General features: G+C 44.7%; 1 protein-coding gene across 2 annotated transcripts in view; it reads right to left on the bottom strand.

The window, feature by feature from the left end:
• ASTN1 (astrotactin 1) overlaps positions 1-27367 on the bottom strand; it is a 309276-nt gene that overhangs the window by 126830 nt on the left and 155079 nt on the right. The gene's annotated exons all lie outside the window — the stretch shown is intronic.

The following is a 27367-nucleotide window of genomic DNA, read 5'->3' as shown; positions in this document are numbered from 1 at the left end:
ATTTGCTCTGACCTTGGACTGGGGCACAGTGGTGGGGCGGCCTCAGGCCTCTGGACTAACAAAAGATTTCAGATCCCTGTGGCTGCTGCTCATGCGTCTCCCACCAGCCTCAAATCCGCTCATACAAATGCCAGCTGCTGGGCCTGCCACTGTTGGATTGTGCCGCCGTAGAATGTTCCGGCCAGAGCCTAATCCATTCTGTCGAGCTGACTGCAAGCGGAGACCTCAGGAAGTCCAGCGATTCTAACAGCCCAGCCGGAGGCGAGATAGAGAAAGAGGCAGCAGCTGAGGCTGTCCTCCCTGCCTCACTGATGCAGTGAATGCTTTGCGATTTCTTGGGCCTCTGAGCATTCTCCAAGATGGGGCCTTTATTCTCCCGCCACACGGCTGGTGTGGCCACCAGGAACAAAAAGCCAAGGCTCAGTAATTGTTCAGTTCAGACAGCACGGAGAAAGGAGTGTTAGAAAGTGCCATTCTGCAGCACTGGGCTTTTGATTTCCTGTCTCTCCAATTTAAGTGATGGGGGATGGTAAGCGTTGTTCTGAGAAAAGGGAAATGGAAGGACTTCACCTCCATTAGAAACATTCAAAATAAAAATCACTGCCTTGCAAGGGATTGAGGTCGCCATCACACTGAGAGTGCAGAGGCTGGGCCCTTTTGGAAATATGGAGGTGACGACAGCCCCCAGGGAAAGACAGGACTTTATGAGATCATAAAACCATGGGACGCAGACATGACAGCCCTCACTGCAAACCCACTGCCACGTGTCCCCCAGACAACTGTGAGCCTCCTCGGCCCCCACGTTTCAGAGGTTTCAGAGGATGGGACACTTGCTGCCTTCTGGGGCAGAGCACCCCATTTTGAGCTGGATTAAGCATTCAACATTTTTCTTATTTGAACTGAGATCTGCTTCTGTCTATACGTCCCTCTGGGGCAGAGCACAGCAAGTGTGACCTCCCTGATACAGCTGTTAGCACGTCCTCCCTTCATTCCTCCTTCTCCAGACTAACCATCTCCAGGTGCTCTACCCAGCCTGCCAAGTGACCAGGCAGCCTCTGGTCACTCTCATCTGGGTACTCTCCAGTTTGCCCCCAACTGCCCAGACTCAAACCTTGAAACTGATGACTGGTCAGACCACCATGCCACAGAGCAAGATTCACACAAGCCTCCCCACATCCCCCCATCAGCCTGGCCTGGACACGCTGATCCACCAGTGACCTTAGTGGCTCAGAGAAGAGCTCTCACACTCCCCGCAGGTTGGGCACTTGGGGCAAGTGGAAACGAGGACATCCACGTTCTCACCACTCTGCCCTGCCGCTGTGAGTGTCCTGGCACCCCCCAGACAGCCCCTTCAGAACCCGGGCACTCGGCACCCCAGCCCTGGGAGCGTGGTTGCTGCTGAACCACCTGAGGCCCTCTCTGGGAGCCACCCTCCAGTGAAGGAGTCGCTCTGCCTCACCCAGTGGCTGGCTGATGTTGGGGTCCCAGGCCCGATCCCTTGGCCGCAATCTGGGACAACTCTGCAGGGCCATTCCACTCTGGAGCTCCCTGGGGTCTGGCTGAGGCCTCTGTCACAGCCTCAGAGTGGGGCACCTCCTCCTGCCCCATCTGCCCCTCTCACGCCCTCCCAGTCTCGCTCCCGAGAACTCTGCCTGAAAGCCTCCTGCAGGCAAGTGCCGCCTCCCAGTCTGTGCCTGGGGAGGCTGCCCTACTACGCACACCCACACATCCTCTCTCCCATGCAGGCCTCAAGTCCAGCCTCTAGGCGCTGGTGAGAAAGCCATGTTGCACCTTCACCTCCCATAAGTTCTCACCTTCTGCCACAAGCCCAGGGACCTTTGCCCTCCAAATGCCAGTGTGTCCTGGGGGAGAAACCCCCGGAGCTGTGTGCACTGAAGGCCCTCTTTTACTCTCTCCTCCCAGCAGTAAAGCATGGCCCACAAAAGCCTTTTCCTAGGGCAAGGAAAGGGCAGTGAGAAAGACCCAGAGCCTATCGACCTGTGCAGGGCCCGCCCTCCACCCTGACCCCTGTTGTCACTGCCTTCTCCCGCAGTTCTGCCCTGCCCACTGCCCCACTGGCCACACCCTGTCCTGCTGCCCTCCCCTCTCCCAGCCTCACTTCCCCTTGCCCCAGTCCTCAAGGTCACTGCAGCTTCTTGCTTCCACTCTTTGTTCCCTGCTCTTCGCCATCACTGCTCCTCTCACACTCTTTGGAACTTAAAAAAGAAACGGGGCTGATCAAAAAAGGTCTCTGGGCTGGATCAAGTGAGTTAGAAAGCCTGAGTGACAGGATTCTGCTTTCATAGTTACCCTTTGCTGTTTGTTGCTGCCTGGTGGCTCCCTCATGCCAGCCCACAGCCAAGGGAGCAGGTTTGTGGGTGCAGATTCCGATGGCTGCACCTCATTCCTCTGCCTGAATCTCCAGTCCCAGGTGCTAAGAGCCCCTCTACCTGGACAGGTGCTGACCACTCCGTCTGCTCCATCCTGCCCTTCCACGTATGGCTATTTAACCTCTGTTCTCCATTAAGTGGGATAATTTACTTTCAAACTGTCATCTTCAGTCCTAGCTACTTTGTTGCTACCCCCTCCAAATACACGCACACACACACACACACACACACACACACACGCACACGCGCACATACACAGTGCTTTTTTTCTCCTGTCCCAGGAATATTATTTTCCTGTTGCAGAGGTGGCCGGCCCAGCGTTCACGTCTAAACCCTCATGAGCTCAGGAGGCAGGGAGCAGGCAGCGTTGGATGACAGGTTTCCAGAGGGGGCAGCTGGGAACAGGCTCCTGGTGCCGCCTCTGAAGCTGATTCTAGAATCTGCACTTTCGTCCCTAGAAGGATTGTCTCCCTTTATGAACGCCTTCCAGCTTATTTCATTTTTCCAGATTCATCTTCTGCCTGTTTCTCTTCACAACATTTGCACTCTCTGTGGACAGAATAACCCGGGAGATGACAGAACTGTCGCCAGGTCTAAACAGGAAATAAGTTAAAGACGGCACCGTGCCACAGGAAAGGGGTTCGGATCACTTCAGAAGAGGGAATAAGAAATCACTACTTAAAAATGTGGTCGAGTGATAAGGAATATTAACACCAAGAGAAAAGCAACCATCGTGACGGCCCAAAGCTCACATGCATTATTTCTGATTGATGTACATTTCTGGGTGGGGAGTGCAGGTGGCTGAGGGGTCACAGGGCGGCTGGGTGTAACACCTTAAAGTCATATAGGTACCTGGAGAGATTCTCCAGCTGTTTGTACTTAGAGGAAAGTCAAACGGTGTGGAAGTGGGAGGAGACAGCTCAAATGTCTATTCTCCGATACCCTGTATACATTAAGCCACCAAGACACATGGGTTCTTTCCTCACGTCACTCAGTATAGAGTCACGGTTAAGCATGTGGATTCAGGAGCCAGACTACCTGCCTTCAAAGCCTGACTCTGACACTTACCAGCTAGTGACCTTGAGTAGATCTTACTATGTCTCATTTCCTCCTATCTAGAACAATGATAATGATGATATTCACCTCACTGGATATTAATGATGAAATAGTATTAACCTCATAGGATTGTTGAAAAGATTAAGGGAATTAATACATGTAAAGTGGCTATAGTAGCAGGCATAGTATAAGCACTGTGTAAGTGCCTGCTGTCACTATTATCAGCAGCACTACCTGTTTTGACATCTTCCTAAATTGTCTCCTGTGCTGCTGGTCTCAGTATAATTGAATACAGTGGTTTACTGGCAATGTCTGGAGACAGTTTTGGTTATCACATCTGGCGAGTGGGGTGCTATCTGTCTGCAGTGGGGGAGGTCAGAACACTGCTAAACACCCTACCATGCCCCACAGCAAGAAATCATGGGACACAAAATGTCAACAATGCTGAAGTTGAGAAACCCTGATCTAATGCAGGGGCTATCAGACTTTTTCAGCAAAAGAACTTCGTAAATATCTTTGACGCTGCAGGCCATACAGTCTCTGCTGCAGGTGCATGACTCCTGCCTTTGTACCACGAAAGCAGCCATGGGCAGTATGTAAACGAAAGGATATTTCTGTGTTCCAGTAAAACTTTTTTTTTACAAAGGTAGCAAGCCAGATTTGGCCTGAGGTCAGTAGTTAGCAGTCCTCCATCTCATGCCTCTGGTATATATCTTCATCACCCCTCCTCTGCTCAAAATAGACTCTACAGCTTCCCATATCCTACTAGCTAAAATCCAAGCTGCTTGTTTGGAATTCAAAGTCTTCTGGCCACTGCCTTTCTACCCCTACTCTCTCTTCCCTTATCAGAATCCACTGCCCCCTCACACCCACCATTCCCTGAATAAGGCATGTGCGTTTCTTCCTCCTCCCCTTGTACTCTGCCTATGGTAACAGTCTCTCATTCCCGGGTTCTTTCCGTCTTTCCTTTCCTTCCTCCCTCCCTTTGAACAAGTGTGAGTGCAGTTAGAAAGTTGTTACAAATTTTTGAAGGCTACGGATTGACCTAGAGTAAGGCAATTGCTTTGGGAATAGGAAGAAGCAGCTAGGTTCGAGAGACATTTCTGAGGTGAACAAAGAGGATTTGGATGCGTGTGGACACAGTAGACCGGGGGGCGGGGCGGGGGTAACTGTGGGGCAGTGACGGAGCATGAGCCCAGAGTTTCTCATCTAGGAGAATAAGCAGCTGTTGATGCTGTCCACACAGGCCAAGAGTGATGGGAGTTCGTGCAGGCATTGGGCTGGGAGTAGGGCTCATTTCCGATTCTGGACAAGTTAATCTGAGGAAATCTATGAACAAATATCCAGAAGGAAGTTGGAAATTGAGGCCTGAAACCAAGAAAAGAGATTAGGACTGGTGATAAAGATTTGGAACACACAAGCATATAGATCTCGGTCAAGGGATTATGATCTCTGGGAGAAGGGAGATCACCAGGGAAAATGTGCAGTATTAGCAGAAAGGAACCAAAGACCCTGCTAAAACCTCCAGGAAGAGGTAGGAATTGCAGAGGATGCTATTGAAAAAAAATATTCCTTTCAGATCTTCAGATGTTTGGACTTTGTCCAGGACAGTTTTATGGTGGGAAAAGCTGAAGGCCAAGGTCTCACTTCAGGTTGTTTGCAAATTAATGGACATCAGGAAAAAAACAAACTCTTATCCCTTGGTATAGTAACAAAGCAATTTCCAAATGACTTCCTGACTTCTTCAAAAGAACTTGGCTCTGGGTCTCACCCTACATTCTATCCAAAACTAAATGTGTTTGAGAGTCTCCAACTGATATTAATAATTCTACCCTTGGATTTGACACTCAGAGGCAGCATTTATTCCTTGAAGGAGGCTAACAGATACAAATCCTTTTGCCTCCCTCTACTCTTCAAAGGCATTTTGGTTTAAAGATCTTGGAGGTTTTTCAGAGTTGCATTTAATAATTTTATATATATATCTATATGCTTGGCATCTAGTACCAGGTCATGCTTACAAGACGAGGGGCAAAAGGAATAACTCACTGATGAAGGAAAGCAAGATTTAGAACGAAGATGCACATACCCGATGCAAATAAATGTTTGTACAAATACACACCTTCTTCTGTCTGTTCAAATGAGGCTAAAATAATTGATTTCATGTGTCAGGAACGTTGGCTGTGCCAGTCACTCTTTTGTTAAAATCACGAGGCTTTGAACAATGGGATTAGCATCAAGACTAAAGGTATGAACTGTATACAATTATCCAGGTTGACACTTCACCAATGGAGAGGTCTTAAATACTTAATGGTTTCAAACCTGGGAGTCCAAAGTGGTCCTCCCCATCTTTGAGTTTGCCCTGGCTCTCTATGGAATTGGATTTGGGAAAATAAAATACCTTTGTGACTACATTACCTACATAGGGTTATAAGTGTGATGGGGGGAGAATTCTATGACAAGATGGTTCATTCTGGTGTTTGGGATTTGTGTTAACTTCTGATTGACTCCAGGTTTAGGTACTCAACTTATTCTTATTTAGCAACTTTTTATCCAGCCATCAAAGGCATTAGATCTAATCACTGCCAATACTTTCTTTAGGGAACAGTTACTTCTGCAAGGAGAGATTTTTCCTCCTTTCAGTGGTGGGAAAAGAGCCAATTAGGCTTCAGCCTGCAGAAGTACAATGGCCAAACAAACAAAACATAAACCTAGCAACTCCATTAAACTCTTGCATTTGTATCCTTAGAAAAATGAAATAGAGAAAGATGATGTCAGCCACTTTGGGTCTCAGAGGTTCACTTGATTTTTTAAATGAAGAGTATGTGTGGCCCCCTTTATTCAGTTCATTTCTTCTCCCTTCCTACAGAGCACTGGGAGAGGAAGAAGAAGAGAAAAACAGAAGGAGTTAGCCAGGACCATGATTTTTGCTGCTAATGGGTGAATAATGGCTCATTCCAGGAAGACGGAGACAATGGGCTACATTAGAAAACATTTCACAACGTGGGGCCTCGGTATCAAGTTGAGTCAAACTCAATCCAGCACAGCAATCTCCCACCTCCCAACTGTTTCTGCTTTGCTCAAAGCGAAGCTCCAATTATATCAGCCTGAATGCTTCTCCTAAGACTACTACTCTTGTCCGCCCTCCCCTGCCCCCATCTTGAGCTCTCTCTGGCTCAGAAAAGGAGTTTTGACTGTCAGTGGATGTGAGCTTCCTCCCCTCCTTCATCTTTCATGAGCTGCCTCCCTTTTCTCCAGTTTCCTTTATTAAAAATGCTAATGCTACCATTTTCTGCCTGGATTTCCAACAAATGCAGTCAAAAGGAGCTGAGGATGGGAGGGAACGTGAGAGCCGAGATGATCTGAACCAAGGAGCAGCTTTTTATCTGGCTGTCCCTCAACTGATGCTCACAGCCCAGAAAGCAGTGAAAGCGCAGCAGGGGTGGGGGTGGGTGGGGAGACGAGGCTGGATTTTTTTTTTCCTTTTTAAAATTAAAACCCCTAAAAAGAGAAAATGCTGTCCTTGTAACTTTGGCAGGGACTTTCAGCTTTTGTTCTCTTTGTCAGAGTGGCAAATTTCATCTTCTATTTTGGAAGAAGAGAGAGGAGGTGCGATGGCCTGGAAACCTGGAATATACCAGGTACTAGAGAAAGACGAGGAGGAAGGTAAGGAGGAAGATGAGGATGCAGGAGAATAAGCAGAGGGGAAAAAAGGAAATCAAGAGTGAATGGGAGGCAGTGGGGGCAAAAAGAAGTAAGAGAGAAAAAGAAAAATGGAAAGAAGAGGCTTAAACAGACATAAACGAATAGCAAAGGAAAATGTAGAAAGCGTAAAGAACACAGTAAGACAAAAGAGAAAAATATGGCTGTAAAGGAACCATGAAAATTGCAAATAGGAGAGACTAGGTACTTGCCTGGGGTCAGTGCAATCACCCACTGGGCGCTTCCAACACTGCCTTCGCCAGTTCGGCTTTACACTAATTAGGCAACACAGAGCCTTCCACTGTTCCCAGCCCGGCCACTCCATCTAGCAAATATCACCATCATATTACCAGCCGAATTTTCTTTCTTCTTATCCCATTTCCTGGTTATATGCCCTAAATAACTTCTCTGCCTTGTCCTGTGACATTTCTATCATTTAGATATTAGTAGGTGACGGCCACGTCTCGTGTAAGTATGCTTAACGCAAATCAGACGTTGCATGTTTGTTCTTTTCATCTCTCCCTGTAAGCCAATCCCTTTGCCCCCATAATTAGTGTTGGTGCTCTTCCTCCAAAGTGTAGAGCCATAAGGGGTGGCTATTGGAAGCTGAGAGGGAAAGTAAAGTGGAGAGGCAATAATGCAGAACTAGGAGTCCGGAGACCTGATCCCTGGATAATTAAACACTAATCAGTCGTGCGACCAGGATAGATTGTGAGTCTGGCTGGATTACTGCCGAAGCCTATTTTAGTTCTGACAGTCTAAGATCTAATGTTCATTAACTCTGCAGTAGAACAACGTTTTGGAGGAATAGGTTTAAGAGCCTGACAGTCTTGGGCTCAAATCTTGGCTCTACGACTTACAAGCCTTTTAACCATGTAGTAATTTATTGGACCCACTGGTCGTTAGGGTCCTCAGAGGTGAATTTGAGAAAATAATGTCAACCTTATGGGGGGCATTGTATGAAGTAAAGAGAGGTTTGCAAACTTGCTTGGCTCGTAGCACCCAGATTGACTCACTAATTTTCACAGGCCAAAAGAAATATATACCAGTTTCATTTATTAAGTAGTTAGGTCCAAACAACTTAACAAGTATTTACATCTGAACAGCTTAGCCATTAGAAAAAAATAGCACCCATATTGAAAGTAGTTCATGTGGTGTCTGACGGATACTGCTACGTTTCCCCTGACAATTAAAAATATCTCAGAGAGCCCCTGTAAGATGACTGCGGTGCTCCAGTCCCTCGATGCACAGTTGGGAAACACAGAAGTAAAGTTAAGTAGACTTCTTGGTAAGTACAGAGCAGGCACCCAACAAACAGCAGCTATTTCTGCTACCAGTGCGAACATTTCCTCGGCATCTGAATTCATTTACTTCTCCTAAGTGTTAAATACAAGGTCTGGAGGAGAGGGAAGAAAATTGAAGAAGTGACCTCCTGGGTTGAACCGTGCCTTTAAGAAAAAACATGTAGAGAGTGAAAATTCTACTTCCAGACTCATTAAGGCCCCTGAGTTGGGTCCCTGTGGCCACTGACATGAAGAGCAGGTTAGAAGAGGGTCAGGAAGCATTGTCCGCAACACTCCAGATTGAAATGGCAAAGGAAACACTTGTCTCCCTTCCTCTCTTTCCAGTAAGACTTGGCATCTCTTCTAAGATGGTTTTTGTTGCATTCTCCCTCATTAGGTACTATTTTGACGGAATGTGCAGGTGTGGAGAGACCCAGAAGGGCCAGAAAAGTCCCTATTTCCCTTCCCTCTCAGAAAGTGACTACACTGGACCTATCAACCACCCAGCACTATTTGTTCATTGATTCTGTCATGGATTTAGCATCTATTGAACACTGCTACGGGCTGAATTGTGTCCCCCCTCCCCAAATTCATATGTGGAAGCCCAAACTCCCCTTGTGACCGTACTGGAGCTAGAGCCTTTTTTTTTTTTTTTTTTTTTTGGAGACAGAGTCTCGTTCTGTTGCCCAGGCTAGAGTGCCGTGGCATCAGCCTGGAGCTAGAGCCTTTCTGGAGGTTATTAAGGGTAAGTGAGATCATAATGGTGGGGTCCTGATCCAATAGGACTCATGTCCTCATAAGAATAGGAGAGGTGACACCAGAGCTCCCTCCCTGCCATGTACTGTAAGAACCCAGGGAGAAGGTGGCCGTCTACAAGCCAGGGAGAGAGCCCTCAGAAGAACCCAGCCGCGCTGGCACACTGCGCTGGGACTTCCAGCCTCCAGAACTAGGAGAAAATGTATTTCTGTTGTTTAAGCCACCCAGTCTGTAGTATTTTGTTATGGCAGCCCAAGCTGATTAAGACAAACCCCTACTGCGTGAGTAAGAGGCTCAGGTGTCACAAGCAGGAAGTCTAAACAGGTGCAGCCTGTGCCCGTAAGGAGTTTACAGTCCTGTGGGAAGATGGACAGGAATGCCAGTGGTCACACTGAATCAAGTTTTCACTTGGCAACGTACAGGTGCTGTGGGACTCCAGGGGAGAATCTCACAAATTGTGACAGCAGAGATGGGAGCACAGCAGAGGCAAGTGTGTTCTGGAAAGGCTTTTTGGGGTAGGAGTTAGCGGTAAATCGGAGCAAGATGAAAACTACCCCTAAATGCCCTCCCCACTCCCTCACCCCCTCAAAATCTAGTATCTCTCCCAGGAGCACCTTCCTTCCAAAACGCCCCTGCTGTCCAGGCTGGCTGCGTCCATCCCACCAGCACATACCCGGGCAGCCTGGCACAGGTCAGTGGCAACTCCGTTAGCTCATCATTTTGCTGTGGGGACAGCACTGTCACATCTGCATTAGTGCTCTGGCCATCAGTGGGGTCATTTCACGACTACTCTGTTTTCGTCTATGGTATCTATCTAAATCACTCTTCAGGACACTTCTTTCTTGCTCACTTATTCATCTCAACTTATTCATTCAATAGGCATTTATAGTCAGCCTCCAACTTTCCTATATTTAACTCTCTTGTACCCTATACTTCCTGTACATTATACACTGACGTGTGCCAAATGTAAATTTTCATCATAATTCTGACAGACATTCCTCACATGCACACTTGAAGTCGGTCCCTGTCAGAAACTCACCTGGGTGTGAGGGGTGTGTGTGTGTGTGAGAGAGAGAGAAGGTGGCGGATAGCCTAGGTTTCATTCATTCCAACATTATGGATATGCACGGATGTTAACACTGCCCCCCCCCCCCACTGAGAACTAAGAGACTGGAAAGAAGCAGCAGATAAATTCCTCTCCCTTCCTGCCTAACCTCCACTCTCCACAGACCATGTGGAGGTGCAGACTTCCATAAGGCCTGTCTATTCTATACCCTGTATGTCCCAAACTGTCCTCTTGTACAGCTGTGGCCAGCTTACTGATCTACCACTTCACATTTGCTTTTCCTCCTTCCTGCCTCAATTATCTTTCCCCCTCACTCTTGCGGCTATGAATTGCACCTGCTTAAAAGGTATTAGCATATAAGCTTTGTTCCTGGAGTACTTAGGCTAAAACAGTCTAAGTACTTCAATTTTCTGAACTGTAAAATGGAGATGTACAATAATAGCACCTATTCATAAGGTTGTTGTGAACATTATTAAATGAGTTAATATTAAATGCTTTGAGCAGTGTCTAGCATACAATAAGCCCTAAGCGATTGTTGGCTATTATTATTCATCTCTTTTTTCCAGGTACCTAACATAATCCCTGAGCCCTGGAAAATCTACAGTAAATGATTTTTAAATGAATGAATGATGGATGGACGTATCCTACTTTAGTGGTATTTGGGGGACAGATGAGTTAACTCAGAAAAGAATACCATGTCATATATTAAATATAAAAACACTGATTTCTCTTTTGTGGATGGAGAGACCTGAGCACTAGGAAACACACTGGGAAAGTCACAGAGAGGTCTGATAGAACTTGCACACATAACCTCATATGCAACCACTCACTTATTCATTCAATGAACATTTATTCAGTGCTTAATAATGAATGTGGCAGGAAACACCATAGGGTGACAGAATGAATAGTCCTGAACTTGCAGTTTGGGACAGTAGGGGCAGGGGCAGACAAGTGAACAGATGATTATAGTTATCAGATCATTGTAATTATGGTTTGATAACAATGGCAAGGACATGCATGGATTTCACAGGATCACAGAAGAGGGCCACTTTGTGAAGACTGCATAGCGTCAGATGGGTATCTCAGAGGGGGCTATCTGGATGCAGACTTAAATAGTAAGTAGGGGATAACCAGAGAAGTTTGAGGTGGCAGAGAGAGGAGAGTAGGAAAAGCTATTCCAGCCACAGCTCACCCCTGAGCAAATGTGCAGAGACACAGGATGGCATGGTGCACGCGAAGGCTCTGCAAGAGATTCAGTGCCATCGGGACACAAACTTCCAGGCAGAGGTGACTGGAGATGATGGGGCTGCAGGGGCTGGCAGGAGCCAGGTCAGGAAGAGCTTGTAGGCCACCTTAGGAAGCTCCACATGTATTTTCTGTAGCACCGTGGGGGTCACTGGCGACTTTGACAGCTATTTGAGACGAATCTTTCGGTGGTGGGAGCAGAAGGACTTGGGGATGAGTTATGGGGCAGAGAGCTGGTAAGAAGCCAGCCATGGGGGTACAAGTGGGAGATGAAGCGCCTGCCCGAGAGCAGTGGTGATGCAGGTGAGCCTGCGTACATGTGAGGGGCCGACTTGATGAATGTTGCAGCGATGAAGACGGATGCTCCATACTGGACCTGGCAAGGCCCCCATGATCTGGATTTAACATTCCCACCCTCATCTTAAGAATTCCATGATGAAGCTCCACCAACTGGTCTTCCAAAGACAGAGCAGGTGAGGTTAGTCTGGAGTCCTTGGATTTTAGCGCTGGAATCTAAAACTCAAATTCATGCAGAAATCTAAAATCTGAGTCCAAGTAAATGGCTGTGCTATAAGCATTATTTTATTCACAATAGCCACGGAGCTTTGAAGAGATCAAGAAACTGAAAGTCAGAAAAAATGAGGCTCCCCAGTTCCCCAGGTAAATGGCGAGTGAGAGGCAAAGCCATGCTAAAAAACCCAGGCTCACTCCCCGCCCCCCAACACACACCCAGGGATTTCTAACTTCACAGAAGATTCTTCACAGTAATCAGCAAATACATTCTCCAGATCCAGATCTTCACAGCCAGTTTCCCTTCCCAACTCCCATTTCATAGCACCCCATGTTACTAACTAGAGCCTTAACCATGCCCTACATACTGTATCCCTGGTCCTAGCAAGTTTAATTGCTAAATTGGTTGAAGACTGAAAGAATGGGGAGAGGTTTTGCGATAGCATCATCAGTCCTCTCCCTGGGCTTCAGTTCAAAGGAATCGTGGTTCTGAGCCAGAGGAGAGAACAGCAGACTTAATGTGGCAGACTTAATGCACGTGTAGGCTCTCCTCTCCCTCCCTCTGCAATCCTCCAGTGCACAAGGGCACAGCAGGGGTTTCTGGGAAACGGAGTCTTTGATGATGTGCTCTCCCTGCTGTGAAGACTAATGACTTCAAAGAGGGCATCCTGCCATGCTAGGGGCTTCCATGGAAAATCTGACTGCAGTGTAATTAGGCTGGAGTTCAGGTTAGTGTGTCCAACAACACCCTCTCTTGCCACCGCGGAAAACACAATTTGGGGAAGAGAGACAAGGCTTTCAAAGAGCAGAAGTGTGTCTTTGATGCAGATAAAGAAAGGAAGAAAAGGTAAAACCAAACCAAACCAAACAAAATCCAGCCTGGCCAGGGACTGCTGGCCAGTGGTCAAAGTTGAAAGATTTTAAATAACGAAAGCAGGACCTCCCTTCTGAAAACCATCTCCCTGAAAGGTGTTAGGATGGGCGATGCCAGGTTCCCTGAGTCCTAGAGGAAGGACCATCTGAACCCATGGCCGCCTGGTATTACCAAGCACCCTCCATGAGCCAGGCACTCTTGCCTCCGTTTACTCCTCACTGCAGGCCTATAAGGTAGGTACTGTTATGACCCCTAGTTCACAGGGAAGAAGTCAAGGCACAGAGAGCTTAGATAGCAGACCCAAGAGAAGTGGTCGTTGGTAAGTGGTACAGCCAGGATTTGGACCCAGGTAGTCTGCTTATAGAGTCTTCACCATTATGTTCTGCTAGCTTGTTTCCTTACAGTTTTAAGCTTCTTGTCTCTAAAATGGATTGAACCTTAAAGGACTGTTGTGAGGATCAAGTAGGGTGTCTGGCACAGAGGAGACCCTCAGTAGATGTGATGTGTTGTAAGCAGTATCAAGATATTCCCTCCTTCATGTCCCTAACATAAACATCTTCCCTGTTAGTCCATTTCTCATAATGTGTGAAATCTCACCAGCAGCAATTATTCAATTCTTATTGAGCACTTACGACATGCACTTGAGAAAGAGACTCAAAATAAGCCCTTGCTGCAAAAGTCTCATGGACTGGCATGAGTCAAGACAAGAAACAGAAATGACACAAGGCCCACTGTGGCAAATGCCACAAAAGTGAGTCATGGGGCTGAGGAAGCCCAAAGGAGGGAGACACGGCTTCCGACTAGGGAGCTGGGGAAGGCCTTGTGGTGCAGCAGGCATGTGGGCTGGGCCTTGGAGAATGAACAGCACTAATGAGGTGGGTACTGGAGAGAGAGAACTGAAGGGGAAGAAATGGCCTGAGCAGAAGTAGGGGTGAGGCAAAGCACAAGGCAAGTGTAGCTGAAAACAAGCAGTTCACCTGGGCTGGGAATGACGCTGGGTCTGTCTTGCTAGGAGTCTTGGATACCAAAGAGGACCTGTGCTGAGAGCTCACATGGTGGCCACACGTATCTTCACACATCGCACTGACAGCCTGCACTCGGAGGCAGACGTGCAGTCATGCCTCGCCTTCCATCCCTACTGTGTGCCCCACGCAGGCTGCTGGGCCCCCTGTGCCACAGCTTCCCCATCTGTAGAGTGTGAGGGGGGATAATAAGAATGCCCGTAACACATTCGCAAATACTGCCTGTTACACAGAAAGCACTCAATAAATATTACACGTTACTATCTCAATGAAGTAACAGATACAGAAGCATGCAGAAGAGTGCCTAGCTCAGAAGCCCATGGAACACTGCTCTCCCTCCCTCACCCACATAGGCCATGGAGCACCCCAAATATTTCTCCAGATGTGCTTCATTGATGCCTGAACCTGGATTAAACGCTACCTCTCCACAGGCTTCTTTCCAAGTGCAAATGCTCCTGGACCCTGGGCGAAAACCCATAAGTGGCTGACGGCGCAGAGAAGACGATCACATCAACATAGTCCCCGAAAGCTGGAGGCTCAGGACTCCAGGTGGAGGCAGTCCTGGATTGGAACTACACCCGCCTGACCACTGTGCACGCAGCCGGCTCAGCTGTCTGACTCACATGGCTCTGCAATTCAGGGCAGGGGGCGGTGGCAAGTCATAAAAATGGGGGGTTCTTGCCACCTCCAAACTGCTTGTCTATAGAGTTCACTGCCTTCTTCGGCAGGCAGCACCTTGAGAGTTTAGCGCATGAACTCCGTGAGACTGCACAGGTTCAAATACCAATGATGCCACTGACCATGGGTGAGAACTTTGGGCAAGCTGCCGAACCTCTCTGTGCCTCACTGTCCTCATTTATAAAAACGGGGATAGCCTCACCGAGTTGTGGCAAGATTACAATACAGAGAGCTCTCAGAAATGTGCCAAGCACAGAGTAAACCCTCAGGGGATGTTAGCTATTATTATTATCTTTACTTTCACTTGATAGATAAGATCCCATTGAGGATCCCATCACTAGAACTTGTAAGGCAAGAGATGGCCTAATAGCTGCATGGAGAATGTAGGGGAAAAAATCTCAGCAGTTTTGCATCTCTAGAGAAAGAAGATGGATCAATTACAAAAAAAAAAAAAATTAAAGAGTGTAAAGATGTCTAGGAACTAGAATAGATTCACTAGCAAGACAGAGTCCCAAGCTAAGCTCATGACCATTTTTGAAGGCATGTCTATGTTAGCAACTCAAGTATAGGCACAGAAGTCAACTTCCTTGCATTCAGGTAGGCATTAACTCACTGGCTTAGAAAATGTATTGAGTGCGTTTTTGGGGCCAGATGCTTGACAAACTTTTTCATATGTACTAGATGGAAATGTATTCAATGACTGTATGCACAGTTGATGAATTCCTGTGATTGAACAAGGTAGCCTACAAGTTTTGGGTAAAAGGGTTAAGGTCCACCTGCAGAAAGGTCTCTGACCAAAGCAGAGTTTAGCCTTGTTCTCTTTAACATTTTCATCAGTGACTTGAAGAAGGTCACTGAATATATGTTAATTAAATTTGCAAATAACATAAAGTAGAAGGGATAGCTAATACATGGGATAAGAGAGTCAAAATTCAAAGGGTTTCAATGGGCTAAAACTAAAATTTAAAAGGATTTTACTTAAGACCTGTATCTAGGTTAAGATAGTTGACCATAGTCTTGAACATACTTTGTCTTTTTGACAGTAGTTCCTGTCAAAAATGTCTGTAGTTGACCACGAACTTAATATAAGCCAACACCATGACTTTTCTGTTAAAGGTCCTAATACAAGCTTAGCTTAGAATTCATTAATAGAAAATACAGGGGAAGGAAGAGGCATGATACATTTTACAGAGTGATTTGATGACTCCTGGGCAACATACTCAAAAAGATAGAATGTCAAACTAGGGAGATACAGAAGATAGCTAGTAGGATCTTTAAGAGATTCAGGAAACTTGCACTCCAAAGAATAGTTGAAAGAATGAGAAATATTCAGAAGAGAAGACTTGGTGGAGAGATCATCCTATACACAATTGTCTGAAACATTAACATGTAGCCAGCCTGTGCACGGTGGTCCTATTTGTTCATCGGCACCCACCCCACACTCTACAGCAGATGAGCATACCTATTTTTCTAACCCATACAAAGATACCACATAAGCTATCAGTCCTGAGCACAGGAGAAACAAATGAATACATTCCTTATCGTTCCAAAGGACAAAACTGACCAAACTGGTGCAAGTTAAGGAAAACACAGTTTGGCTCAGCCTAAGAAAGAACTGTCTGAGGATCTACATTATGACAACAGACTGAGCTGCCTCTTCTAATAATGCAGCCCCTGTTATTGAGAGCGTTGAAGCAGTGGTCGGGCAGTCATCTGCTAAACAGGCCGTAGGAGATTGGATGATACGACCTGGAGGTGGCCTTCCAACTCTGAGTGTTTAGAATTGTCACCAATCCAGCTGATATTCCTACTCTCACTTCCTGAAATTAGGAAGGTGATTCACCACTCCATGAGAGAATCTAAAGATCTAATTAGGTTCAGAAAACGGAAGTTTGTGTAAATTCTGCCCAAACCACCTCTAAACTTGGTGACCTATGGAAGACAGCCGCTGCTATTATTCTTAGGTATTGCTTATGAAGGACCACTGAAAGATGGGCACATTTCTTCTTTTATTTAACAAATATTTATTGACCACCTGCTCTGTTCCAGGCAGCGTGTTAAGGTATGACAATGCAGTGATATATAAGAGACATTGTTCCTGCCCTCATGGAATTTACATTCTAGAGGTGGGTTATTCTAAACCCAACTGGCAAATGGATGTCAAGATCACATCACTTGGTGTAAGTTCAAAAAATGTAAGTGAAGCCATGACCAGTGCAAAATATCATTAATGAGGATACTCACTGCTATCATTTATTGTGTGTCTGCATATTTTATGTAACATTATTGAATGCAACATATCTTATTGAGATTTTCTTAATAATCCTTATAACAACTCTATGAAGTAGACATTATTATTCTGATTTTTACTGATAAGGAAATTGAGCTTATGAAGGTTATGAAGCTAGCCAAAACACAACACTTTTATGTAGAAGAAATGGGATTGAGCCAAGTCTGTCTGATTCCTCCTCTGCGCCATTCCCGCTATGCTCTGCTGCCTCCCGTAAAGACGCAGGTGAACCCTCTTAGAAGTGAGGTGTACACAGTCACCTCACTAGGATAAAATAGTTTGACCAAGGCTATTAAGTAAAGTCAGTTAGCAATATCCAAGACTAGACCTGGAAAGAAAAACCTCAGCACATGTCCCAGGCCACCTTCTCCCTAGACCAGGTCACTTGAGGGAAATAGATGGCCCATCCTTCAAATGTGAAGAAGATGTCAGTCCAGACCCACTGGGCAAGGGCTCTGAAACCTTTGCCAATAACAAGGACTTTCCTTGCTGTTTTTGTTTTATTCTCCTACATTTGTGCCCATAAATGGGCACATGCAAATCCCTGGATAGGGTCCATGGTGCAGACTATGCCGTGCCCTCTGCTACAACAGTTCATCTTGACTTGAACCCACTGTCCTGACTTCACACCAGCCACAGCACAGAGGTTGTCAACAGCAGATGCTTGTTCCCACAGACAGTTATCAGCCTAGGGCCCCTCAGGATATGTCCAATTGAAGTGGTTTTTCTTTTAACCTGAACTGGGCAACAGCCAAGGGCATTGACTATGTTTAGGCTTCCAGCTAGGTCCTCCCACTGACTTGTCACTCTCTTTGGGACTCTCCATCATTCTGAAAGAGATTCTCAACTCAGATCACATACTTATCATTGTTTTAATTTAGGCCTCAACCCATGGACCCTCTGCCCCCAGAGCCTCAAGGGTGAACCACAGCCCTCTCTCCTTTTGCTTTGAGACTCTCAGGAGCAGTAGCCCTTGAGAGGTGTGGCAAAAGAAGGTCCTCTTTAGGGACCTCTTTTCTTGCCTATGGGACTCTTAATATTGCTGCGATATTAAATAGACTCACTTGTATAATGGACACAATAATATTTCTTACTTCACAGTGCTTAAATGAGAAATAAATTTGGTGGTACCTGAAAAGTATTTAGAAGAGAAGATGGTGCATTGCATGAACTACATAAATGTCAGCTGTTGTTACTACTAGTATTAATTTCATTGCTGTTACTACTGTCCTGTGGTGAGGAATGCAGAGCATTACGGTTCACTGGTATTGACGTAAATTCAACTCCAGGTAGACGTTTGCCAGTGTGCAATATGTTCCCATGTGCGAACATCTCACAACGGTGAGTGCTCACTCCCTTTAAAGTCAGCCTTCTCTCTTGGTGACAATCAAGAAAGTCCCTGTTGTATGTCAGGGTGGAGGAGGGCCATGCTGAGAACTGTGGTCTGCGCAGCCCCCCAGGAGACTCCCACCTCTAGTGGTAATTGGGCTACTACAGCCCTGGGGCATTGAGCAGCTGCTCACCACTTCTTCCCACAGTCCTGCACAGCACACGTCGAGGGACCCGCTGACATCCAAGGGTCCTAAATCCAAGGCCCAACCCCAACTGGTGAGCCTGATGTTGGCTGTATTTCTTCAAGACAACAATGCTACGCCCAGGGTAGAAAACCATGTGGAAAGGTTAATAAACTTCATGGGAAGGACCATAAAGGAAGGAAATAGTGATTCCAGTTGCTGAATTATGTTGTGGCTCAATGAAAAGGTCTAGATGTTGGCATCAGGTGGTTCCTTTCACCACTCTGTGACTCTGGTCAATCTTCTACCAAACCTCAAATCATAATATGCACCTTTCTCACTATATAGACATACATGTGTATAGGTATAGATATGCATGTATGCACACATGTGTAAATATATGAACAGAGGAAGGGATGTAACAATGTAATATTATTTTGTTAACAAAGTATTGTACCTAAATAAATTAAACATCCGTATAAGTGCTCTGGAGGGGCTGGCACTTCAGATGGCTTGGATTTTCTTCATTTTGCTGCTCGCTCTGTTTGTTTCTAGATTTTTTTTTTTTTTTTTTTTTTTTTTACCAATCACATGCATTCCTTTTGTAAAATAAAACATATAAAGTAAAAACCAATCTATGCAGTGACAAAATATTTGCTCTCTACTTTTTGAAATTATATAAAGTTAAAAACTTAAGGAAATTAATTATAGTATGAGTGTTTGAACAAGAATAGAAAGTACAGGAAGAATAAACCTTAAGATTATTTTTGCTTTTGTTTTCATAGAAATTGGGGTAGAATAGATATCACTACTTTACTACCTCTTTAGAAATACACAGTTTATAGGATTTTTATAGAGATTAGTGATATTAAAAAAAAATGCTGAACACAGTGCCCAGCATTATATGCTTAAGAAATTACAGCAATTAATTAGCATTATATGAGGGATTGCTCCACCTTCAGTGACATTGAAGTTATACTATATTTAATGTTGTATAAAGTGTATGAGTCGCTAGATGGTGTTCAAACATATTTATTACACACAGAGTTACAGAGATGTTTAGTTTAGAAGACTTTGACCTGAATGTTAGACCCTGAACCGCTTTTTTCTTTCCTCTAAAAATAGTTTGAATTTGAGGGTTTTAAGTTAGTTATTAACAATAAATTCCCCAAGGAAAAAGCTTTAGGAATAAATCATGTACCACAAAGATACTTTTCAAGCTTCCTCCTTCATCCTTTTTCCTTATTTTGTGATTATAAAATAATACATGTTCATTGTTAAACTATGAGAGAGAACAAAAATACACACAGAATCAAAGGGGTTGTAGGAAGCACAAGTTCTGATGCATAGAAAAAGAAATTGGGAGGAAACACGCCAAAATGGTAATGACAGTTTTCTCTAAGCATGGGATAATGAGTGGATTTCTTTTTCTATTGATTTTAAAGATAAATAGCCAAAATCTTCAAAGCCAGAAAAAATAACAACACTCTCAAACCTAGTATTCTTAGACTGAACTCAAGGAAGCTAAGGTCCAGGAGCATTCCTAGTGGAAAACATCCATGCATGCAGTAGAATATATAAATTCAGGACACTATCTGGAAAGCATAGGCAAGACATAAAACATTCATTTCTATAAAATTGAAACAATTTATCTTCCATTCTTGAGCAGATGGGAGGGTAAATTGAGGTTGATTTTTTTCACCCTGGTGGTCATGTTGGAGGAAATATGAATGTTCCCGCCTTCAGCACTGTTTAAAATAAGTCTCTTGGTGCCGTGACTGGACTAGTCAGAGCCAACAACGTGATTGAGGCCCACCCCTCACCTGGAGGGTGGGCAGTACTGTAGGCAGACTCTTGTCACTTGGGGGGAGCACAAAGATGAGTCCCCTCAGTCCTGTGGAGGAGGATGTGGAGAAGCAGGCTGTGGACCACAGACTGTCCACCTGCCTTCTACAGCTGATAACTGCCTTTCAGAGTATTACACGCTCCTCACATCGCTCTCTCTTCTATAGCTTTACCTACCCAACAGCTAGCTGTCACTATATATATATATATACACACACACATACATATATATGTGGCTTAACCATCAGCTATGTGATCTTGGACAAGTTGCCTCACCTCTCTCGCCCTCCATTTCCCAGTTAATAAAATGCAAAGATCTTTTAGGATGCACTCAGCCACTAGTCTACAAACCCATTCTTATTTTCATTGGAAGAGGATCGTACACTGATAAGAGGATGCCCTCCTCACGTGCCTGGAGTCTCTTTATCTTGCTTAAGTCTGGCTGCGCTTCAGAATCATTTGGGGGAGTTTGTCAGATGTACAGATTCTGGGCCCTCTCCAAGACCTGTGAAATTAAAATATCTGGGCAGAGAATTCTGCAGTCAGTATTTTAAGTAAGCTCTCCAGATGATACTTACATAGCTGTTCCGTAGTTGAGAATGCAGGAGTCACTCACCGGGGCCTATTTTGCTCTGGTATCATCTGAGTAACAAAGAAGGTTACAGTTGCCTCTAGGAGGGGAACAAATGGCATCACCTCAAATGACCACAGGGTCAGCACTAGCTCATTAAAGGCCTTCGTGTAAATTAGAAAAAGGTCCCCATCTGAACAAACGTGCCCTCGTCTCAGAGGTGGCTTGCCTTGGCAAGCAAGGGCTAGGTCTCAGCTCTCCACTGCTGGATAGGTGTCCTCTTAACCTGATGTCTGTCTGCAAAGGACAGAGCACATTATCATACTCACATGACTGACCACAAAGTTTTTGTGAAAACATGTTTTCACTTGAGAAAATCCTAAGCAAACTTGTTGGGGGCATGATGCTTTTAAGCCTGTCCGCAGAGGACATCCTCATAAGGTGCAAATCCACTTTCAAGCACTCAGTTCTTACCTGCTCGCCCAGGTGAGGATCTATTCTTCTCCTAAGGGGCAATTTTGCTGCTGAAATCAGGTTACACCTGGGTCTTTCCAGAAAGAAGGAACTGAGAACTTTAGGTTTAATCTCAAGAGCCTTTTCATCTGTTTTGAGACTAAAATGGGTAGGAGAAAGGGCATTTTCAATGACTTCTAGGGAAAGAGGAGGAGATGGAGGTAAAAAATGAAAAGGAGGGAACCAAAGAAGAACAAAGAATATATAGGCAAATGAATACACTGGAAACTCTTGTTAGGAATAATTGACAATGATGAAGGGGAGAGAGAGAGAGAGAGAGAGAGAGAGAGAGAGAGAGAGAGAGAGAGAGAGAGAGAGAGAGAGAAGAAGAATTAAAAGAGAGCTAATGGGAAGATAATCTCATTTGTGGATGGCATGATGACAATGACAGGAGCTGGGCACAGACATAGAAGTCTGGGTTGGAGGGAAGAGGAGGAGGGCACCCAGAGATAAGGCAGGAGCTGCAGCCTGGCCGGCAATCTTATTTAAGGGGTTGGAGGAAGGAGAATGGGGCAACAGTGACATAGAAACAAGCACGGGGGGCAGGGGGAAGTAATAGCCAGACGCTGAGCTAGAAATAGGCACAGTGAAGTCAGAAAACATCCTATGTCACACAGAACTGTCTGACCTTAGCTGAGTCACTGCTGAAGAGACGCTGGGCTGGTGAAAGAAGCTAGACACGGCCCAAGACCTGGGCTTAGAATTAGAGCTACTCCTCAGCATGTCAGTCGCTGCCCTAAAATGATTTAGCATTTGTGCTTGGATTGTCAGCAGCTGGGAAGAGGTTCTTGCTCAGTTTTAGGTGGCCAGGAGAAATGAGGATAGGTTTTGGATTTTTCTTGATAATCGGTGGAGGTTGGTCTCAGCTCAATAGTTAGAACTCAGAGGCAAAGGCATCCCCTCTACTGGACTCGGCTATTGTTCTGTTTGTGGTCTCTGGAGAAATGTTAAGGATGGCATCATTTGGGCAGGCCCCAATAAAATTGCCTCCTGTCAAGGACATGTTTTGAGCAAGACAGAGGAATGAGTCTAACCATGGTGAACACAGTACTCATTCTTGGTTTTAAGTGAAAACTGGCTTCTGTGATTTGGGACGTGTGCTTCTTAAATAGATTTAGAATCCCTAAGCAGTCATTCCTGGGAGGGTGAGAAGTAGGGAGAAGCTGGAGAAATAGGAGAGACAGTAGACACCTGGGCAATGGGAAAGGCATATTGAGGCAGCATGGGGAGCGTATAAGAGTGTGTGTGTGTGTGTGTGTGTGTGTGTGTGTGTGTGTGTGTGTGTGCGCGCGCACGCGCGCACCTACCTGGGCATGTCATAGTAACTGTGTTCCCTCCCAAGCAGGAAGGGTAAGGAGGAGGCATTCTGATGAGCAGGACCATTCCTGATAACAGCTTTTAAGCCTCGGAAGAAACACCTGTTTATTTTCCACCGCAGCTCTCTTCTCATCTCATGAATTACCAGTCTGTTTTCATCCCTCAACACTGAAATGTAGTGATATTTTATATTTTTCTAGTGGGGAATCTCCTTGGTGTTGCTCTCTGGTATCTGAGATCCCAGAATAAGAAATCAGGCTATTATTTACATGGAATCTTCAAATACATGAATTTAATCTAATTGTGTTATTCTGAAAAATGTATCTAGAGGCCCTTGGGTGTACTTTTAATTTAACAAAAAAAATTATTATAGCCTTTCTTCATAATCTCCAAAGTAGCTAGATAAATTTGTTTTTTATCCTCTAATATTTTCATGTAAATCAATCTCCTTGCCTCCTCCATACTCATTTATTGTTTTCATTTCTCTTCTGTGAAAATTTTCAATTTGTCCTTGTTGTCCTAGCAAACAAATATCAAATACAGAGTTTAATAGTCCCTGGCTGTGTCTATGCAGCCACAGGGATGAGGCTGAGGAGTTATTCAGTGAATTCATGTAGGGTAGACAGGAGACATGGTAAAGTGTCACACAGGGGTAGGACCTGTCCACCCTGAGTCCTCTGCCTAGTAGTTGGGTCACAGGGGGTGCTGTGGCAGGGAATGATTGATTTTGTTGCTGACCTCAAAGACGGAGGATGTAACCTCAAACATCCCATGTTCTTTTAATAACCCATTAGAAATCTGTCATCCATGACTTTGTTTAAATCTTTCTGAAGCTATCTTTACTTTAAGTGAATAGGACCTTCTTGTGTAATGAATTCAATGATCTTACAATCTGCCATCAGGCCCCTGCCACCTGGTTGAGCAGGAGTGACTGACTTCACCACCCAGACCAACACAGGAGTGTCTCGACCTGCCTCACTTCTCCCTGGGCATTTTTTGCAGAACTGGAGTCACCAGGAAATGACTCCAACCTTTTGATTCACATACGTGGTATATATGGTCTCCAATTCTCTGTCATTCTTGGCTGTTCGGTAGTGAACACTTTTATGTACAGGATAACTTTAGGAATATATTTCACTTGGAGAATCCAGGTAAATAAAAATCTAGATAGCTCCAAGGGGTTTTGTGTTTGTTTTGTTTTTTGTTTTCTTTTAGTATTATTTAAATTTATTATGAAGAGTCCCAAAAAATAATATATAGTGCAGGAATATTCTGCCCCAAATGTACAGAAACCTTGGAACTTCTCCCTCTTGCTAATAATTCTAGGGTTCTGTACATGGGAGCTCTAACATCCGAAGCCTTCCTAAACAAGACCTCTTTGAGATCTAGTCTTTACCAACTTACCAGCCTCTTTTCCTGTCTCTGTACACTGCATTCTTATTCGAGAGTGAGCTACTTATTTGCTATTCCTGGAAAACCAAGCCTATGGAGATCTCTGTGTCTTTGTACGTGCTGTTCCCTTTGCTTAGAATTGTCTTTGTTAACTGTCAAATAGAACAGTTCAAAATCCAACTTCTCTATGAAATCCTACTTCAGATTCTTTGACCTCACATAAATCATCCGTTAAACTTTAATCTCACAAACCTTTGCTCATACATTTATTTTAATAGATCTTCGGATCCATTGCAATACTTGTTATGCTTCTAACTATCTATGTAGACTATTACTTCTTCCAGGGAAGGCACCACATCTTCTATAAATAGCAACCTCACATACCCTGAACACAATGAGGAATGGGGTGAATATGTTGAAAATATGAATGAATGGGAGAATAAATGATGGAGTGGTAAGAGGATTCCTATAAAAAAATGGCTCACTCTCATGCACACGCTCACACACATACACCGTGCAATCATCCAGACACCACATATGCACACACACCACACTCACAACACACACACACACACACACACACACACACACACACACACGCACACATGGGACCAGGGAACTGGAGTGAGGCAGAGGCTGGATGAATTTGCAGGTGGAGCCCCTCTGCATCAACAAATCACCCATTTGAACTTTTTGTATGAGTGTCCTTGATTAATTTTCTTCCTTGTCTGAAAGTCATGAATGCTTATTGCTACTTTTCTCCTGGTACATTAACCTTGATTTGTCATGAAGGAATTTGCTTTAAGTATTACTGGCCTAAGGTTTGGTTGTTCTACTTCAAAAGAATGTTCAACTATTTTAATGTGTGCAACACAAGAATGCAAAGTGAAAAACATAAATATCCACACATGGGCTGCTTACCTCCACTTCTGGAACATTAAATAAAGTATTCAGGAAAATCAGGCCCACCGTTGATTTTTCCATAATACCCCAGTACATATCATTAGTTGGCAATCTATCAGATGGTTTTCAATTTGAGTGACAGTCTTCACATTCAAACCAATTCCGATTAATTTGTGAGAATCACTTAAAGAAACATGACATCAGATCCTTGATTTAAATCAAGATGTATGGCACCTTCCACTTTTCATTTATCTTGTCATTTTATGAGGAGAAATGCAGTCATTTGTCTGGCGCTTTTTTATATTGTATACAGATAAACTCATACTGCTTATCACTCCTGGGTCCTTTATCCTCAAGATAGTCACTTTTTTTCCCTTCTCCTAACAGTTGCTCCATTATTTTATTAGTGTCCAAAATGAGACCTCATAGACAGTGATGATCATAGAATAATGGAAATTAGAGATGGAAATGACAGATGAGGTCTCCTTGTCTATTTCCTGGGGCTAATGTTCCTGTCAGTCTGTAAACTCAGTGCTTTAGCTTGCCTTATTCTGAATGACACCAGGCTGGGGCCTCCACCGTCTCCCTCAAGGCTCTTGTCTACATCCTAAGACTGTCTCTACACACAGCCAGAGGGAATGAGGAAAGGTTATGCAATTACCAAGCAAAGTCAGGCCCCTCCTTGCATGATCTGTCCACAAGGCTAGGCATGTGGAGGCCTGAGTGATTAACCACCAAATCCAATCACTGCAGAGAGCTAGCCTGGATCATTCTGGGCAAAATGGAAATGCTATTTTGTCATTGTTTTCTTCGGCAGCAGGTTTGCAGGCTGAGAAATGGGGAGGGCTTATCCAACACCCTTTACACTATTTTACTCAGTAAGAGCCATAGTCAACTGAGATTCTCACCAGGCCATGAACTAAAACTCTCCCCGTGACCATGAGAACGTTTCCGGGCTAAGGAGGGTGAGGGCACCGGCAGAATTTGAATAACCAGTGGCATTCTTCATTCGTACCTGCTTGATACCTGTCAGCCAAGTCCTCTGCCCTTCCCACTGATCTCTCAGTAACAGACCACCTCATATGGATTTATCCTTCTACAAACATGTCTTCTACGTTTTGTGGACTGCCTCTCTGATAATGATCTCAAATTCAGTCCCAACTGAGCAATTCTTCATTTTTACTAACAGAAAAAAATTTAATGGCATTTTGACTTCCTCAAGTTTTCTGACCTGTGACTCAGATTTCCTTTCTCTAACTTTATTCTCTCTTGTCCTTATCCCTCAACTTCAACCCCTTCCAGAACATTTGCCCTCTTCTAGTGCCTATGGGCATCCATCATGCCTTGACTTAGTCATCAGCTCACCAAGTCCTCAGAGTTGAGTTCTTCTGTCACTTTATCATAAATCACACCCTTGGGCTCTTCAATCATTTTAATTGCTCTTCTCCAAACTCTCACCTATTTGTCACCATATTTATTACTTCCAGAGTCCAAAACTATATTCAATATTCTAGGTTTTGGCTCATCAGAGTCACATAAAAGGGGCTGATCACTGACCTCAGGGATGTGACCCTCCACAGCAATGTCTGAAATGACATTGGTTTCTTTTTTCCACCTGTCAAGCTGCAAACACATATCTAATTTGCAGTCTAAACTACCACTCCGAGGTGCTTTTTGCCTTGATTTCTTCCTAGTTTTCCCTGTTCCATTGATTGCTATTATTAGTTAGCATTTATGTATCCCTTTCTCCTCTCCCCTCCTCTATGACCTGGCCAATGCAGAAAGTAAGCTCTCAGCTTCCAAAGACTTTTAAAAAGCAGTAGAAGGGCCGGGCACAGTGGCTCACGACTATAATCCCAACACTCTGGGACGGCAAGGCGGAAGTCTCACTTGAGACCAGGAGTTAAAGACCAGTCTGACCAAGAGCAAGACCCCGTTGCTACAAAATGTAGAAAAATTAGCCGGATGTGGTGGGGCACGTCTGTAGCTCTAGCTATTTGGGAGACTGAGGCAGGAAAGGCAGGAGGATCTCTTGAGCCTAGGAGTGTGAGGTTGCAGTGAGCTATGATGACACCACTGCACTCGTGCCTGGGTGACAGAGTAAGACTCTGTCTCAAAAAAAATAAAAAAATAAAAAAACAGCAGTACAAAGTGGATAGTGGTGACAGTTGCACAACAATGTGAATGTACTAATGCCACTGAATACACACTTAAAAATGGTGAAAACAGTAAATTTTATGTTATGTGTGTTTTATCCCAATAAAAACATTCCAAAATGTAAAAAGTGAAGAAGCAATGAGGATAACTACTTTACACAGTCACGTGTGCCTCGCGGAAAGCAAAGCTCTTACAGGGAAGTAGTAACTGGAGATCAGGCAAAAACACTCTTTTCCTCAACACAGAGCTGTCCCCAGTCTTCACATGTCACCCCTGCTGACAGTCC

The sequence above is a fragment of the Lemur catta genome, chromosome 3 (genome assembly GCF_020740605.2).
Source record: "Lemur catta isolate mLemCat1 chromosome 3, mLemCat1.pri, whole genome shotgun sequence".
NCBI classification, from domain to species: domain Eukaryota; kingdom Metazoa; phylum Chordata; class Mammalia; order Primates; family Lemuridae; genus Lemur; species Lemur catta.
This window is presented reverse-complemented; position numbering and strand designations above follow the sequence as displayed.